This window comes from Pan troglodytes, chromosome 5, assembly GCF_028858775.2.
Source record: "Pan troglodytes isolate AG18354 chromosome 5, NHGRI_mPanTro3-v2.0_pri, whole genome shotgun sequence".
In the NCBI taxonomy this organism is placed as follows: Eukaryota; Metazoa; Chordata; class Mammalia; order Primates; family Hominidae; genus Pan; species Pan troglodytes.
The window spans coordinates 72,414,472-72,432,475 of record NC_072403.2 but is presented as its reverse complement, the minus strand read 5'-3'; the positions used below and the strand labels follow the sequence as shown (position 1 = coordinate 72,432,475).

The 18,004-nt window shown below is 38.0% G+C and overlaps 1 protein-coding gene across 5 annotated transcripts in view; it reads right to left on the bottom strand.

Moving 5' to 3' along the window:
* LOC112208034 (protein eyes shut homolog) overlaps window positions 1–17,375 on the bottom strand; it is a 327,262-nt gene extending 309,887 nt beyond the window's left edge. For all 5 annotated transcript variants that reach the window (XM_054685938.2, XM_054685939.2, XM_054685937.2 and 2 more), the window contains exons 1-2: window positions 17,266–17,375; window positions 8,024–8,138 (exon numbers count right to left, since the gene is read on the bottom strand). The gene's annotated coding sequence lies outside the window, so the exon portion shown is untranslated. The remainder of the gene's footprint in view (window positions 1–8,023; window positions 8,139–17,265) is intronic.
* Between the last annotated feature and the right edge of the window lie 629 nt (window positions 17,376–18,004).

Genomic DNA, 18,004 nt, shown 5'->3' with positions numbered 1-18,004 from the left:
AATTCGAGTAGAGTATAAGTAAAATTTACTAGTAGGTGTTCCAGGAACTGTGAGGCCAAATTTTAGAAAGTCCATTATTATGGATGTTAGAGTTCCCAAGCATAAAAGAGAATAATGAATGGAAAGAAAGGTTATAATTCAGTTAGTGGCTAAAGTCATTGAATATTTACAATGTGGCAGACACTCTTTAGTTCTCACATCACTCTAATTCTCTTACAACTTCTCTTACTTTATATATGAGGAAATTTAATGACAGAAAGATTATGGTAAACAATATGTCTTAGGTAACACAATTGTTAACGTAATAGAAGTGGGATTCAAACTTGCCACAGAGCCTAACACTTAACTGCCAAAAACCAAAAAAAAATCCTGAAAGTTCTATGGACAGAACCAATAAAAAGTAGGCAAAATGAGCTCATGAGGAGTTTATGAAAGTGCCTGTTACAATGCTGAATGCAAAGCAACTGCATGCTTTGTACTTATATTCTTATCTGGATGCTTTATAGGTACCAGATTTTCTCTGCTCGTTCATCAGTAGACAGATGAATGTTCCTGATTTCCACTTGACAAGTTAATGCATTTTGGAAGTGTAAATACTTAAATAAAATTCAAAATCAATGTCTAATAAAATTTTTCTGAGCCTGGACTCCACCACTAGACAACGTATGCATGTAAGAAATTCGCACTTATACTCACTAACTCTATACAGACAAAAATACAAATTTTCTTCTTTTTCCTATAGTATAAAGAGCTCCCTTGGTGCGGGTGAGCATGTTATTATTCATGCTCTATCATATTCCAAATTTCATTTTATGCTACAGGTTAGCATATCAACTACTATCCTCATTTTCCATTGAAAGGTCAGTGTTGCTGTTTGTGTGGTTTTTGAGCAGAAGAAATATGCATTCTGAACAGTGTTATAAATGTATTAGTTATTCCTTAATAACTTATTATGCTACTTGGATGACTATAAGAATGTAATATATACCACTAGGTAAGTTATATTTTCTCAAGTAGAAACAAAGAATTGAAAAACTAGAAGATTATCTTATGATACCTAGTTTAACTTCCATGTTCCATAGGTGAAGAAATTGAGTCCCAAGTAAGTTAAATAATTTTCCCTGAATTTCAGAGGATACTAGTAAATAGGGATAAATCGAGGACCATAACTGAGGGCCCTTGAATCTGTGTTCCATGTAGCTTATGTAATTAATAAAATAAAAGCCTCAATGTTACACAGCAAATATGTCTATCTACAGAAATTTATTAAATAGTATTTTTAATAGTAAATGAGAAGTCAAAAAGGTTGGCTCATATAAAGATACTATATAAAGCATTTTTCTTGCTACCACAACGTAATCATTGCATTGTTAGGGTTGTGTTTTCTCTGAACTATCCATCATAAGATTTATTTTTTGACTTTTGTATATCTAATGCTTTCTCACTTAGATCTTCTAGTAATTCACATCTGAGTTCACTTTGCTCTCACCACTTTTCTAAGCAGGGTTAGGCTACAATGGTAACACTTTACCTTCTTGCAGTGTGCTATATTTCATTTTGTAATTATATGAAAAGACATTGTAAAAAAGAGGAAAGAAAAGCTCAATGTATTTTACAGAATGCATTTTGTGCCAAGTCTGAAGTACCACATACTTGTGAATACCAGAGAGTTTTCAAAGCATTTTCATTTTATTTCACATTATTTCATTTAATTCTCCCACTAATCTGTAGAGGTAGGCGAAGTAGGTTTTAATGTCTCTGTTTTATAGATGAGAAAACTTGGCATTAGAAGGATAAGTGACTTGCCCAAGTTCACACTGGTATTAAGTGGTGAAGCTGTCCATTATTCAGTGCTTCTCCCTCTACAGTTTACTGAGATAATCAGTGTTGCTTAATAGTAGCTGCCTAGAATACATCTACTATAATTATGAAATACCTACCCTCAAAGCCACAAACTGGCCCTTTTCCAATTTCTCACACTTTTATAGAGCAGAGGTCAGCAAACTAAAGCCCACAGATCAAATTGGAGTCCTTCCTACTTTTGTAAATAAAGTTTATTAAAACACAACCACAGTCATTCATTTACATATTGTCTATGGCTGTTTGCCCGCCGCAATGGCACAGGTAAGTAGTTGGGAGAAAGGTCACATGGTCCCAAAGTCTTCAGTGCTCTTCGGCCTTTGCCTTGAATGTGTGCTGACCCCTGCTAGAGAATATGAAAAGCCAAAGTATACTTCCAGACTCTTGCAGCTATTCTTTCAGAAACTACAGAAATCTCTAAGTAATCTTTCCAGGAAATGTTTTTAAAATAAGCAGACTTGACTGGCTTGGCTCTTCTTTTCTTTGTCCCTTTCCTATATTTGCTTCTTCCAACCTGTATTGTGAACAACACCTGGGATTGCAGTCGTTACTTTGTATACATGAAGAGACAAACATATGGACAAATGAGGACGGATAGAAAGAAAACAGAGTTAGGGTGCCTAATTACATTTCTGAGCAACTTCTTCAGCCCTGGACTTCGTGGATCTATAAAGGATTCTCTACATATTAAATACACTGTTAGTAGTGTTACTTGATTATAATTTTAAAAAATTATAATGGATGCATTCAAATGTCCTGTCATTTACTGAGTCATAACAATAGTGTTAGCTTCCATGTTAAGGCCACTAAATATTGAATCACTTTAGGATTCAGCATTTTACTCCTTTATCTACACCCACTCCCTTAGCGATCTTATATAACCTCATGAATATACAGTGTTTATGTGATGATTAATCTTAATTCTATCACAAGGCCAGTCATCTATTCAGCTAGCTACTTGGCAACTCTACATGGAAGTTTATCCGTATTTCAAACTTGACTTCTGCAAAACCTGATCCTCTTGAAGATTTCCCCATTCCAGTTAATAGCAATTTAATGTTTCAGTGCTTGTGCCAACAACTGTGGAGTCATCCTTGATTTCTCTCTGTCATCTACATTCCATATTTTTAGCAAATCTAGTCGTAACCCCATCAAAATATTTCCTGAGGCCCTGCAAGCTGAAGCTTAGTCCTTGTTATACAGGTGAGAAGAATATGTCAGATTGCTAGTGCCTTCCTCTTCTATAACTAAAAGTTCTTTGAGTCTAACATCTGGATAAATTGTGCCCAACATTAAACTTCATTTTTCTTCTGTCTCTATGAAATGCCTCTTATTAAAAATCAATTTGCCTTCATCACAGACAGAAGCCTAGACCACCTGAGATGCCATCTCCTCATATTGGAAACAGCTGTTTAACTGAACTGATCTAGTTTCAGGACTAGTCTGCAGTTCATTTAAGTGCTGTGCTAAAACTGTTGGTAAGGATATCAACATCTTTGACACATAAGCCTAGGAACACTAACTGGGAACCCCATGAGTAGATGCAGATAACTGCAAAGTGGTTTTATTTTTATTTCCCTTGTGCATAACCCACCTCAACCCCACAACTATGCCTCTTGTCAACAGGAAGAAGCTAGAGTGATCATCAGCCTTTTCCCATCTCTATAGCCAACACCTTAAGAGTAAGGTGCTATGGAGCCCAAAGCAGGGTTTAAAACTACCTTTGCAAATTATATCAGGGAGAAAATTATGACAGTAAAAGAGATCTGATTTAACCACCCTGCCCCATCTTGCCTTTCCCTTCAACATTCCTGAGCTTAGGCTAAGCTAACTTTGAGAGACATTTAGTTTATGACTTTTATCTTATTTTGTTATTTTTATAGAGATGAGGTCTCCCTATATTGCCCAGGCTTGTATCAAACTCCTGGATTCAAGCAATCCTCCCACCTTGGCCTCCCAAAGTACAAGGATTACAGGCACGAGCCACAGCACCCATTCAATATAAAATTTAGTTTTAAATGATAATAGGCCTCTCCCAAAACTCAACCACCTTTGTAAATCTAATGAAACATTATCAGGCTAGGGGGAAGAGCTAAGGTGTGGTCTGATCACAAGATATGCAACATCACTATAGTATATTGCCCTTTTGAGATATTTGTTCAGGTTTTTTGCCTGTCTGACACCTGGACCTGATTGCTCCTATGGCTCCACATGGAAGCAACTCAGCTTAAGAGGATAGCTGTGCCCTCCTACAATTTCATCTCTGCCTGAACCAATCAGCAGCAAGTACCCATTACCTGGCCACCCCATCCCTTCCCTCAAACTGTCTTTGAAAAACTGCTAACCTAAAAGCCTGAGATGGGATTGATTTGAGTAACAACCCCATCTTCTGTGTAGTGTGGCAGGCCTTGTGTCAATTAAACTTTTCTTTAGTGCAATGCCATGGTCTTTATTTATGCAGCGGGCAGGAAGAACTGATCAAGCAATTGTCCTTCTACTCTTGTCTTATTTGGTCTATTCTCTATACCTCAGTCAGAATGACCCAGTAAAACTGAAAAGAAGACAAGGTCATTTCTCTGCTCAAAATTTTTCAATGATTTGCTGTCTTTCTTAAACAGAAGCCAAAATCTTTGACAACAACCTACAAAATGTTTTGCAGTCAGTCCCACTTCCTCCCCAACCCTACCTTGTTATTTCCATGACCTCAATTCATATTATAGCCTCTTTCATTCATTGTCCTCTGGCTACACTTTTTTGCTTGCTTGTCTTCCTGAACATGCCAAGCATTCTCCTGTCTGGAAGTCTACTCTGGTTATTCTTTGTTTGCATTGCTCTTCACCCAACTAGCTACATGGATATCTCATCTCTTGCAAATTTCTGCTCAAATTTGATTACCTCAGTGAGCTCTTCCTTGACTATTCTGTATAAAACAGCCAACAATTAACCACTTCCCTTAAGATGACAGCAAGAATGAGGAAAATAAAAATAAAAATAAATAAAAGCATAAAAGATTATCCACTTCTCTTTCCCATTAGTACTTCCTATATTCTCTAATCTTCCATTCTTTGTTTATTTCTATCATTAACGTTTTATTATGATATATAATTTATGTACTATAATATACACTACTCTTAAGTATTTGCTTTTTCTCCTTAACTCGTGTCTTCTATGACACTATATACTTTACTTTTATTTATTTAGTTATTTATTTTTTGAGGCAGGATCTCAATTCTGTCACCCAGGCTGCAGTGCAGTGGTGTCATCACAGCTCATCAATGCAGCCTCAACCTCCCAGCCTCAAGCAATCCTCCCACCTCAGCCTCCTGAATAGCTGGGACTACCAGTTTACACCACCACAGTTGGATATGTTGTTTTTTAAAAAAATTTTGTAGCAATGGCATCCCCCTATGTTGTGCAGGCTGGTCTTTAAGTCCTGGGCTCAAGCGATCCTCCACCTCTGCGTCTAAGATTAAAGGCTAAGCTTAAAGGCATGAGCCAACACACTTGGTCACATTTATTTATTATTTACTACATGTCTTCCTGAATTTAATTTAAAAACGATAAAGGCAGAAATTTTGTTTGTTTTATTTGTAGAGAGCCCACAGATTTTTTAGTAAGTTTCTGGTGAAGTATTTAATATGCATTTTCTCATTTAATCCTCACATTAATGAGTTATTTCCGCCACAGAAAAAAGGAAAAAACTCAAATTTATTATATTTAAAATAATTGGCATTAGTCACATTGCTAGTAACTAGTGATGGAAGTGACGACCAGTGTGGAGCAGCTGCTGCAAGGATGCTGGTTGCACAGCATGAGACATGGACAGGGTTGCATGTTCTGCAGAGCTGGTGGGAGCCAGGAGCAGGCGAGAGCCCAGACCCCTACTTAGTTGATGAGGCAGAAGCCCGTGCTCCCTGGCACAGCTGCAGCCACCCAGCTGTGGCTCTGGACTCCAGCATCACTGCACTCTTTGGGGGCCCAGGAAGCTCCTTGCCATCGCAGGCTTGAAAGTACCTGCTCCTGCTCCCTGGCCTCTCCCCACTTCTAGCACCCACTCTGGCATGGAGCAAAGTTGTGACCAAGCCTGGGCACTGTTGCAACTCTACCAAGTGTGCGGGCACTCGGGACAGCACTGACACACCAGCTCCCTGCTGCCTCAGCCTCCTCCAGACTTGGGCACCAACAAGCACAGGAGGGAGGCTGGCGGGCGGGGTGGGTGGTGAGAGCAGGTCAGCATGGGCCTGCAGCACCCCTCAACACAAACAGCCTGGGCACTGGGGACAGCATGTTGATGGTGGCAAGAGGCAGACAGGCCCTTGGGTGGAAAGAGGTGCATCCCAGGTGAAACCCCACCTTCAAGGCAGGGATGGCCTGAAGCCTGGGGGCCGGGTTGTCAGTTCCAGCTGGAGTCCACTACCCAGAGTGAGAACTTACGGTGCTTTTTTCGGGCCTGCCAATGACAGCCCATGGACAAATAAGCGCATATTTCCTCCCTTCTGAGCCCACTGAAACCCTGGACTCAGCCAGACTCGGACATATGTCGGGACTACCAGCTGTGGGAAGGAACTACCCACTTCAGGTCTCCTGGAGTGATAAGGATGACCTGTCTGCAGAAAGGAGCGATCCACTAGGGGTCTCCTCTGAGCTGTTCTGTTGCTCAATAAAGCTCCTCTCCACCTTGCTCACCCTCCAGTTGTCCGCATACCTCATTTTTTTAAGAGGCAGGACAAGAAGTCAAGACCAACTGAATGGTGGGAATGAAAGAGCTGTAACACAAACAGGGCTGAAACTCCCCCCGATCGCCATGCTGTGGACGATGAAAAGGAGAGAAGAGCTGAAGAGGCCCTTTGGGGACGCCAGACCTAGGGGCTCCCCGAGCCAGAGCCGTGACACCCTCTTTGGGGCTCTGTGGTTCCTGGCGTCTCAAAGCTTCTGGGTGCCACCGCAGTCCCCTCATCCAGACACAGGTGCCCACAGTGGAAGCTGCTTGTGGTATATCTGATCCAGCCACAGCCTTACACAGAGCCCGCACCTGTGCCGGTGCCTGGAGCTGCCCACCGCGCTGCAGCAGCCAGCATGCCTGGCTGTGCGCAGTGGGTGGACCCCACGCTCACTTTCTCACATATCCCTTGCCACTCCGTGCCTGGCTTACCCTTGGCCGGCGTGGGATCCTAGCCGGTGGTGCAAGCCAAGCACAGCCTGGCAGGCTGACGGGGCAGAACGAGCCAGTGGGCCCAAGCAAAACTCAGGCAAACGCGCCACTGGCCACAGAGGTTTCCAGCTGGAAAAGCAACACCCTAAGGAACTCAAGACAGCAGTGTTGCCAAGATTTTAATTTAGAAATTGTGAAGTCACACAATACCCTCTTAATTACCATGCTCTATATTCTCCTAGCTGCTCTGTAGAAAAAAGTTCAGACAAAACAAATAGTAACATGATTGAAATGGAGATTGGCAGGATACTAGAACAAGCAGATATCAAGCTACTTCAGAACAATATCCTATTAGTTGCCAAATCTAAGAGAAAAAGCAAATAAGCTCATAATAAAATACAGAGAACAAAAAAGCTGAGAATGTATGATTAAGATAATATCAATATGAGAAAATACTACATTTAAAACTAGTTGTCAGTAGAAGGAGTAGAGAAAGGAAGAGAATAGAACTCTATTAAGTCAAGTTTCAGGAAGAATTTTCCAGTCTGAAAAATTAAGAAAAGTTATTAGGGAAGTAATAAAGGGTCACTTCTAGAAGAATAAAAACCTGTATATGTTTATCCATTAACTCAAAAAAAAATTTTTCAACCCTTTCATCTTGAAAGAGAAAGAGATGCATTTAATAATGGATTATTTAAATGCATCTCTTTCTCTTTCCAAGGCCCAAATAATGTTATGACAAAGTAACACCAACAATGTGAAAACCCATAGAATTGTGACTACAAAAATTGAGATATTTCAGCACACTTTTAGCGGATCTAAAGTGAATTTAAGAGGTAGGAACCATTTAGTAGAGCCAAAAACGATAAAACCTGAAATTCTCTAGAGTAGGATGTTAATGAATGGTGAAAGATTCTGAATAAGGAAGCAAAAATTGCCATGGAAAGCAGGGAATGAGGCAAGATTATAAAAATACAGAACCTGTTTTTTCCTCATGACTCTTATCCTTACCTCAAGTACACAGGTTCCGTTGCTGTTTGAGATCAGTGTTTTATTTGCTAAATAAATATGGAGCAGAGGATCCAGACTTGACTCCCCAGGTGTAAGAGAAGAGTGAGGCACAAAGCTGGAAAAAAAGAAATAAGAAAAATTATTTTATCTTTCAGTTTCTTCTCATCATCCCTAAGCTCTCCCACATCTTATGGAGGGATATAATCCCCTCCTTTCAGATTAGCCAGTATCCTGCCTTTAGCTATAGTCCTGCATTTATTGTCTGTGTAATTACTGAGAAAAATAAGATGGTAATTAACTTTCAAAATGGGCAGTGTAGCTGTAACAAAGTCTTTGAAAGCAATTGACATACAAAAATTCTACAAATAAAAGTAAGTATAAGCTCAAATAATACAATAGTACATTATTTATAGAATAATGCTTTTCCCATTCCATTGTATTTTAAACCTATGAACCCAAATGCCATACTGGAAAGAAATGTTAGGGAAATGTCAGCAGTAATTCAGTGGGTCCATGAAAGGGCTTCAACTTGGCAGGAAACTTCTAAAATTACATGCAGGATCATATTTGTATTTTCATAGTGATGATTTTCATGAGAGTATCTCTAAATGAATTTCAAAAATAATTCTTTCATTAAAAAGAGTTTTTTTTTTCCTTTAGGAAACTTTTTAATACATAGGCTATCCGTGAAATATGTATATGTCTTCAGTTGCTGTTGAAAGCAAGATCAGCTACTCCTCTGTCTGAAAAGTATTTTACTTCATCTTCATTCTTGAAGGGTATTTTCAAGGCATATAGAATTCAAGGTTGGGAGTTTTGCTGTTATTGTTCTTTCTGTGTTGTTCTGGGTTTTTATTTGGCATGTTGAGAATATCATTTTACTGTTTTCTGACTTTTATTGCTGCTATTGACAAGTCACCTTTCAACTTAATATTTTCTCTTGGGCCATTTTTAAAGATTTTTTTATGGTGTATTTGATGAGGTACAGTTTCATTATAATGTTTCTAGTTGTGGATTTATTTTTATTTCTTTTTTCCTGAAATTACTTAGGATCCTTGACTCTATGGATTTCTGTCATTGACCATTTCTGAAAAATTATCAGCCACAATTTTTTTTTACCCTTGGCCGGTAAAATTTATTATCTGTGCCCTATTTCTTTTTTTCTCCTCTTAGGACTTCAGTTGAAATAATGTTACATTTTCTCACTCTGTCCTGTATATACTTTATTCTCTTCCTGTATTTTCCTTTTATTTCTTTGTCTCCCATGCTTGTGGTGTTTTTTACAGTGTAAACTTAGCTTAGCTAGAAATATGTTTTCCATATGTGCTTCCCTATATGCTTCCAGGTTATAGTGGGCCAAAATAGAAGTTTGTACATGATTTGGAAAGTGGAGAGGAAGAAACAGCCATAACCTCTGTTGGTTGTTTTGGTGTTAGGCTGTAAGAACCAGAAGCATCAATGCTCAGAGAAGCAAATTCAAAATTAACCATACTCTTCCCAACTCTGCATTTGTAATATTCACCTGCTAGCCCTATTGACCAAGAGTGACCTCAGGCCTACTCCATCTCAGATGCAAAGGCAATACCCTGACACAGATGTCTCCACTAGTTCTCCTTAATGGTCCCATTCTGCAAGTCAGCCATGCCTGGTTTCTGAGATCTCTGGCAAGTTCTAATTTGTCCACCCATACTGGTTCTTCAGAGAGGAGGAGAGCAAATTTTTCTCATCCTCTAACTCACCCATTCTGACCCTTACTTACCCAGTGTCTTGTGTAGTTGTCTAAAGTTTTAGTGCTATAATAAATGTCCTATTCTGTATTACTTACAGTGGTAGTGCTCACATGGTTGAACTTTGTCTGTACTGCGTACTGTTTTACTGCACTCTTTTTAAGAACACTAACTTCACATCCTTGTATATAATTAGCTATGAGGTCTATGCAATGAATTTTTAATTTATTAAATTTTGGAGATCTTTATGTTCTTTATATCCTTTTTTACATCTGTAGCATCACATTTTATTTCCCTGTTTCTGTTGATATCCTTAACTTTTGTTTTTGACTTCTTTAAGTTAAAAAGCTTAAGAGTTTCTTCTGCCTTGACCTCCTGGGCTCTAGTGGTCTTTCTGGCCTGAAATTAGTCATCTCACAGAGTAATCCACGAAAAGATTTAGAAACAACTGAGCTCAAACCAAAACTTGGACCAGTTCCTAAGTAATAAATAAGTTCTCCTTGTTTAACATCACACTAGATTGTAAAGTCCTTATAAAAAATAGATTTGCTTATTTTATCCACAACTGAATATATAGGGCCTCGAGGAGTTCTGAGTATCTGAGAGGTACTCAATACATATTTGTTGAATAAAAGCATGGCCAAAAAAGGATAAATTATTTTGTGCTCTCCCTGATGATTTCAATAGGATGTACTTCTGGGTCTATTTATTTTGTTGTTTGTGTTTCGGTGGGTACATGCTTTTGGTGTGTTTTTACTTTATGTACCTGGCTATCTTTGATCGAGCTAAGCATTACACATAATTAATTGTATAATTAAGCATAATTAAGCACTGCATAATTATTTGTAGGAATAATTAGAGGACTGAGATGAAGGAAAGCCTTCATCCAGAGAGGATTTCTGTTTGTTTCAGTCAATGGGGGCATTACTTGTCCTCAGTCACATTCAACAATTTGAATATGTTAGATTACTGAAGCCTCCAGACTTTTAAAATTGGGCTACAATTCTTCAAGAAAGCCAATCATTTTATTTTTTTAATACACCTTTGTCCCAAAGGTGTATTTATTAGGTAGCAACTTATTGTGGGACACTTACCTGTTAGATTCTTCATTTTGTTCTATATTTTTTAACTATAGATATGTCAGTACAAATATTCACATTTATGTAACTAACAAATACTACTATTAGTTCTAGTTTTCCCTTTGATTTCAGTCTAATAATTATTTCTTTTCTTACAAGACTTGCAGTGATTTTAAGAAGATATTTTAAAATATATCTTATGCAGATTTTTAGAAGTTTTTAATAGAATTGTTTGTACAAACAATCCTCCCATTATGGGAAACACCTAGCCTCCAGAAAATAACTTTAAGAATAATTTAGAGAGCTTTGATTAAAAATGTAGATAGGAGGCAGGACTAGCTTGCAGTTCCTGCTTGGACAGACAGAGCAGTGTGTGAAGACTTACATCATAAAATTTTGCTCCAAGAACTACCACAGGAAAATACCAGGAAAGCTGAGAGAATTATCTGACCCTTTGAAGGAACTGGATTGCTACTGCAGGCTCCCTGAGATGCCAAAACATTGTGAGTGTACTTGCTTTCTCAGCAGGGACGCTGGTGGTCTGAGGCAAGTTCTCAGCCCTGGTCACCAGCTGCCTAAAAATAGACTCAGTGTTGTTGGGGGGACACAGTGGGAGTAACACTGGCCTTTAGGACTGTGGGCTGTGTGGGAGCAGGGTGAGTCCTGTGACTGCTGACTTTCCCCCACTTCTTTGGTGACCTGTACGACTCAGCAGAGGCAACCTAATACACCTGGGAATAAAACTCCATTGGCCTGGGAACCACATTCCCATTCCACACAGCAGTTGCAGCAAGCCCCACCCAAGGAGAGCCTGAACTAAGACATGCCTATCCATGCTACCACCCAGTGGTCTTTCTCTAACCAGTGTAGTTGCGAAAGAAAAAGGACATAATCTCTTGGGAGCTCTATGGCCTTGTCCACTGGCTGAGAAACCTGAATACTTAACCAGACATTCCTAGGGCAAGTTTGCATCCTCCCTATAGTATCACAGCTGATGCACTCTTGAAAGCGCCACCTCCTGCCTGGAGGGCAACCAACACAAAACGAGCGCACTGAACAAAAACACAACCAAAGACCCTCACAGAGTCCACCTCACTCCCCTACTATCTCCACCAGAGCAGGTTACTGGTATCCACAGCTGAAAGACCTGAAGATGAATCACATCAGAGGACTCCCCAGTACCGGCCCAGAGCTCAGTACCTCTGCTTGGTGGCTAGATCCAAAAAAGCAAAAACAATCACTGAAGTTCACCTCTCAAGAAGCCCTATCCCTAGGGGGAGGGGGTACAAGAATGCCACATCAAGGGAGCACGCGGTGGGACAACAAAATCTGAACAGCAGCTCTTGAGTCCCAGATCTTCCCTCTGACATAGTCTACCCAATGAGAAGAAAACATAAAAACAATTCTGGTAACATGACAAAACAAGGTTTTTTAACACCCTTAAAAGATCACACCAGCTCACTAGCAATGGATCCAAACCAAGATGAAATCTCTGAATTGCCAGAAAAAAAATTCAGAAGGTTGATTATTAAGCTAATCAATGAGGCATCAGAGTAAAGTGAAATCCAACTTGAAATCAAAAACATGATACAGGTTATTAAAGAAAAAACCTTCAGTGAAATAGATAGCATAAATAAAAACAATCACAACTTATAGAAAGAAGGATACACTTAGAGAAATCCAAAGTGTACTGGAAAGTCTCAGCAATAGAATAGAACAAGCAAAAGAAAGAACTTCAGAGCTTGAAGACAAGGCTTTCAAATTAACCCAATCCATCAAAGACAAAAAAGTAATAAATAAATGAACAAAGCCTACAAAAAGTTTGGGACAATGTTAAGCATTCAAACCTAAGAATAACTGGTGTTTCTGTGGAAGAAGAGAAATCAAAAAGTTTGGAAAACATACTTGAGGGAACAATCAAAGACAACATCCCCAGCCTTGCTAGAGATCTAGACATCCAAATACAAAACACTCAAAGAACACCTGGGAAATTCATCGCAAAAAGATCATTGCCTAGGCACATAGTCATTAGGTTATCTGAAGTCAAGACAAAGGAAAGAATCTTAACAGCAGTGAGGCAAAAGCATCACGTAACCTATAAAGAAAAACCTATCAGATTAACAGCAGATTTCTCAGCAGAAACCCTGCAAGCCAGAAGGGATTGGGGGTCCTATTTTTAGCCTCCTTAAACAAAACAATTATCAGCCGAGAACTTTGTATCCACTGAAATAAGCTTTATAAATGAAGGAAAGATACAGTCTTTTCCAGACAAACAAAAGCTGTGAGAATTCGCCACTACCAAGCCAGCACTACGAGAACCGCTAAAAGGAGCTATAAGACTTCAAAATAAACCAAAATAGAACCTCCTTAAAGCATAAATCTCACAGGACTTATACAACAATAACATAATGAAACAAACAAGGTATTCAGACAACAAATAGCATGATGAATAGGATAATAATACCTCACATCTCAGTACTAATGTTGAAAATGAACTAATATAGGGACTTTAGCACTCCACTGACAGCACTAGACAGGTCATTAAGATACAAAGTCAACAAAGAAACAATGGACTTAGACTATACCCTACAGCAAATGGATTTAATAGATATTTACAGAACATTCTACCCAACAACTGCAGGATATACATTCTGTTCATCAGCATATGGAACATTCTACAAGATAAACCATATGATAGGCCACAGATAAGTCTCAGTAAATTTAAGAAAATCAAAATTATATAAAGTACTCTTTCAGACCACAGTGGAATAAAACTAGAAATCAACTCCAAAAGGAGCCTTCAAAACCATGCAAATACATGGAAATTAAATAAACTGTTCCTGATTGATCAGCAGTCAACAATAAAGTGAAGATGGATATTAAAAACGTTTTGAACTGAATAATAGTGACACAACCTATCTAACCCTCTGGGATACAGCAAAAGTGGTGCTAAGAGGAATGTTCATAGGATTAAATGCCTATATCAAAAAGTCTAAAAGGGCACAAATAGACAATCTAAGGTCACACCTCATGGAACCAGAGAAACAAGAACCATACAAACTCAAACACAGCAGAAGAAAATAAATAATGAATATAAGATCAGAACTAAATGAAACTGAAACAAAAAAACTACAAAAGATAATGAAACAAAAAGCTAGTTATTTGAAAAGAGAAATAAAATTGATAGGCCATTAGTGAGATTAACCAACAAAAGAAGAGAGAAGTTTGAAGTATGCTCAATTAGAGATGAAATGGGAGATATTACTATTGATACCACAGAAATACAAAAGATTATTCAAGTCTACTATGAACACCTTTATGCACATAAACTAGAAAACCTAGAGGAGATGGTTAAATTCCTGGAAATAAACAACTCTCCTAGAATATACCAGGAAGATAAAGAAACTCTGAACAAACCAATAAGAAGCAGCGAGATTGAAATGGTAATAAAAAAAATTCCCAGCTAAAAAAAGTGTGGAATCAGATGGATTCACAGCTGAATTCCTTCAGACATTCAAAGAAGAATTCAAACGAATTCTACTGATACTATTCCACAAAGTAAAGAAAGACGGAATCCTCCCTAAATCATTCTATAAAGCCGGTATCACCCTAATACCAAAACCAGAGAAGGACATCACAACTACAACAAGAACAACAAAACTGCAGACCAATATCCCTGTTGAGCACAAGGACAAAATACTAGCTAATGAAATGCAACATCATATTAAAAAGATAATCCACTATGATCAAGTGGGTTTATACTGGGGATGCAGGGATGGTTTAATATCTGCAAGTCAATAAATGTGATACCCAACATAAACAGAATTAAAAACGAAAGTCACATGATTATATCAATAGATGCAGACAAAGCATTTGATAAAATACAGCATCCTTTATGAATAAAACCTTCAGCAAAAGTGGAATAGAAGGGACATACCTTAAGGTAATAAAAACCATCTATGACATACCCACAGCCAACATTATACTGCATGGGAAGAAGCTGAATGCATTCCTTCTGAGAACCAGAACAAGACTAGGATGCCCACTTTCACCACTTCTATTCAACACAGTACTTGAAGTTCTAGCTAGAGCAATCAGAGCAGAAAGAGATAAAAGACATCCAATTTGGTAAAGAGGAAGTCAAACTGTCACTGTCTGCTGATATGATCGTATACCTAGAAAACCCTAAAGACTTATCTAAAAAGCTCCTAGAACTGATGAATGACTCAGCAAAGTTTCAGGATACAAAATTAATGTACACAAATCAGTAGCTTTGCTATACACCAGCAGCGACCAAGCTAAGAATCAAATTAAGAACTTAACCACTTTTACAATAACTGCATAAAAAATAAAATACTTCAAAAAATACCTAACCAAGAAGATGAAAGACCTCTGCAAGGAAAACTACAAAACACTACTGAAAGAAATCACAGATGATACAAACAAATGGAAACACATTCCATGCTCATCTCATGGGTAGAATTGAAATCATGAAAATGACCATACTGCCAAAAGCAACCTGCAAATTAAATGCAATTCTCATTAAAATACCACCATCATTCTTCACAGAAGTAGAAAAAAAATCTGAAAAATTTATACGGAACTAAAACAGAGGCCATATAGCCAAAGCAAGACTAAGCAAAAAGAATAAATCTGCAGGTATCACATTACGTGACTTCACACTATACTATAAAGCCATAGTCACCAAAACAGCATGGTACAGGTATAAAAATAGGCACATAGACCAATGGAACAGAATATATAACCCTGAAATAAAGCCAAATATTTACAGCCAACTGATCTTCGACAAAGCAAACAAAAACATAAAGTGGGGAAAGGACAAACTATTCTACAAATGATGCTGGGATAATTGGCAAGCCACATGTAGAAGAATGAAGCTGGATCCTCATCTCTCACCTTATATAAAAATCAACTCAAGATGCATCAAAGTCTTAAATGTAAGACCTGAAACCATAAAGATTCTAGAATATAACATCAGAAAAACCGTTGCAGACATTGGCTTTGCCAAAGAGTTCATGACTAAGAACCCAAAAGCAAATGCCACAAAAACAAAGATATTGTAAATAGATGGGAGTTAATTAACCAAAAAGCTTTTGCTCAACAAGATAAATAATTAGCAGAGTTAACAGACAACCCAGTAACTGGGGGTAAATTTTCACAATTTATATATCCAACAAAGGACTAATATGCAGAATCTACAAAGAACTCAAACAAATCAGTGAGAAACAAACAAACAAACAAACAAAATCTTAGCAAAATGTGGGCTAAGGACATGAAAAGACAATCCTCAAAAAAAGATATACAAATGGCCAGCAAACATATAGAAAAATGCGTAACATCACTAATTATCAGGAAAATACAAATCAAAACCACAATGTGCTACCATCTTACTGCTGCAAGAATGGCCAAAATAAAATAAAAAATAAAAAATAATAGATCTTGGCGTGGATGTGGTGAAAAGGAAACGCTTTTACACTGTTGGTGGGAATGTAAACTAATACAACCACTATGGAAAACAATGTGGAGATTCCTTAAAGAATTAAAAGTAGATCTACCATTTGATCACGCAATTCCATTACTAGGTATCTACCCAGAGGAAAATAAGTCATTATAACAAAAAGATACTTGCACGCACATGTTTATAGCAGCACAATCTGCAATTGCAAAAAATGGAATGAACCCAAATGTCCATCAATCAATGAGTGGATAAAGAAAATATGTGTGTGTGTGTGTGTGTGTGTGTGTATACCATGGAATACTACGCAGCCATAAAAAGGAATGAAATAATGGTATTTGCAGCAACCTGGATGGTATTGGAGACTATTATTCTAAGTGAAGTAACTCAGGAATGGAAAGCCAAACATCGTATGTTCTCATTCATATGTGGGAACAGAGCTATGAGGACACAAAGGCGTAAGAATGATACAATAGACTTTGGGGACTTGGGAGAAATGGTGGGAGGGTCGTGAGGAGTAAAAGAGTACACATTGGGTACATTGTACACTGCTTGGGTGATGGGTGCACCAAAATCTCAGAAATCACCATTAGAGTACTTATTCATATAACCAAACACCACCTGTTCCCCAAACACCCATTGAAATTAAAAAAAAAATCAATTTATAAAACAAACAGAGAAAAGGGAAGAAAAAAGAAAACAACCTTCATTCATATTTAACTGAAATTGGTGGCTGAACAACGCACTATTCCACCTAGGCTTTTACACATGTAAGAAAGAGAACAAAAGATTTTTAAAAAGTGTCCAGGCTTTGTGGCTCATGCCTGTAATCCCAGCACTTTGGGAGGCCGAGGAGAAGGTAGATCACGAGGTCAGGAGATAGACACCATCCTGGCTAACATGCTGATACCCCATCTCTACTAAAAATACAAAAAATTAGCTGGGCATGGTGGCACACACCTGTAGTCTCAGCTACTCGGGAGGCTGAGGCAGGAGAATCACTTGAACCTGGGAGGCCGGTGAGCCGAGATCGCGCCACTGCACTCCAGCCTGTGTGACAGAGCGAGACTCTGTCTCAAAAAAAAAAAAAAAAAAAAGGAAAAAAGAAAAACTTAAACAATAAAAATTGACATTACTTGCAAGACCCAACTATTTTCTATGATTTCCTTTATTCTAGCAAGAGTTTTGTATGTGTTTTGTTTTGTTTGTTTTGTGTTTAAGATTGGATGCCTTTTCAAAGACCTTAACCTATGTGTTTGTGCATAATGTGTATAGCATAGGTTCTTTTCTGAAAGTGTGTCCAATCTTAAAATACACACACACACATACACACATTCATGTGCATTTGTAATAACTGAAACTAAAAGAAGCTGATTACTAAGAATATAATGAACCTTATTGTTTACTCTTCATCAAACATATAATCATCAAATATCCATTTAAATTATAAATAAAAATAAGTGATTTCATAAGATAAGTTTGATGCCAGAAAACAGGATTGAACTGGTTTGATCCATGAAATGCTGATACATGCAAAATAGAACTCCATTTGTAATTTCTTTAAAGTAATACTCCATTCTTTTTTATTAGACCATTGATGAGTTCGCTCCTTTCTCTAGATCAGAACTATTTAGATTTTTTTTTACAAATTCAGTATGAAGGAATTTGTTTTTTAATAGGTGTGAATAGCATCGATGTA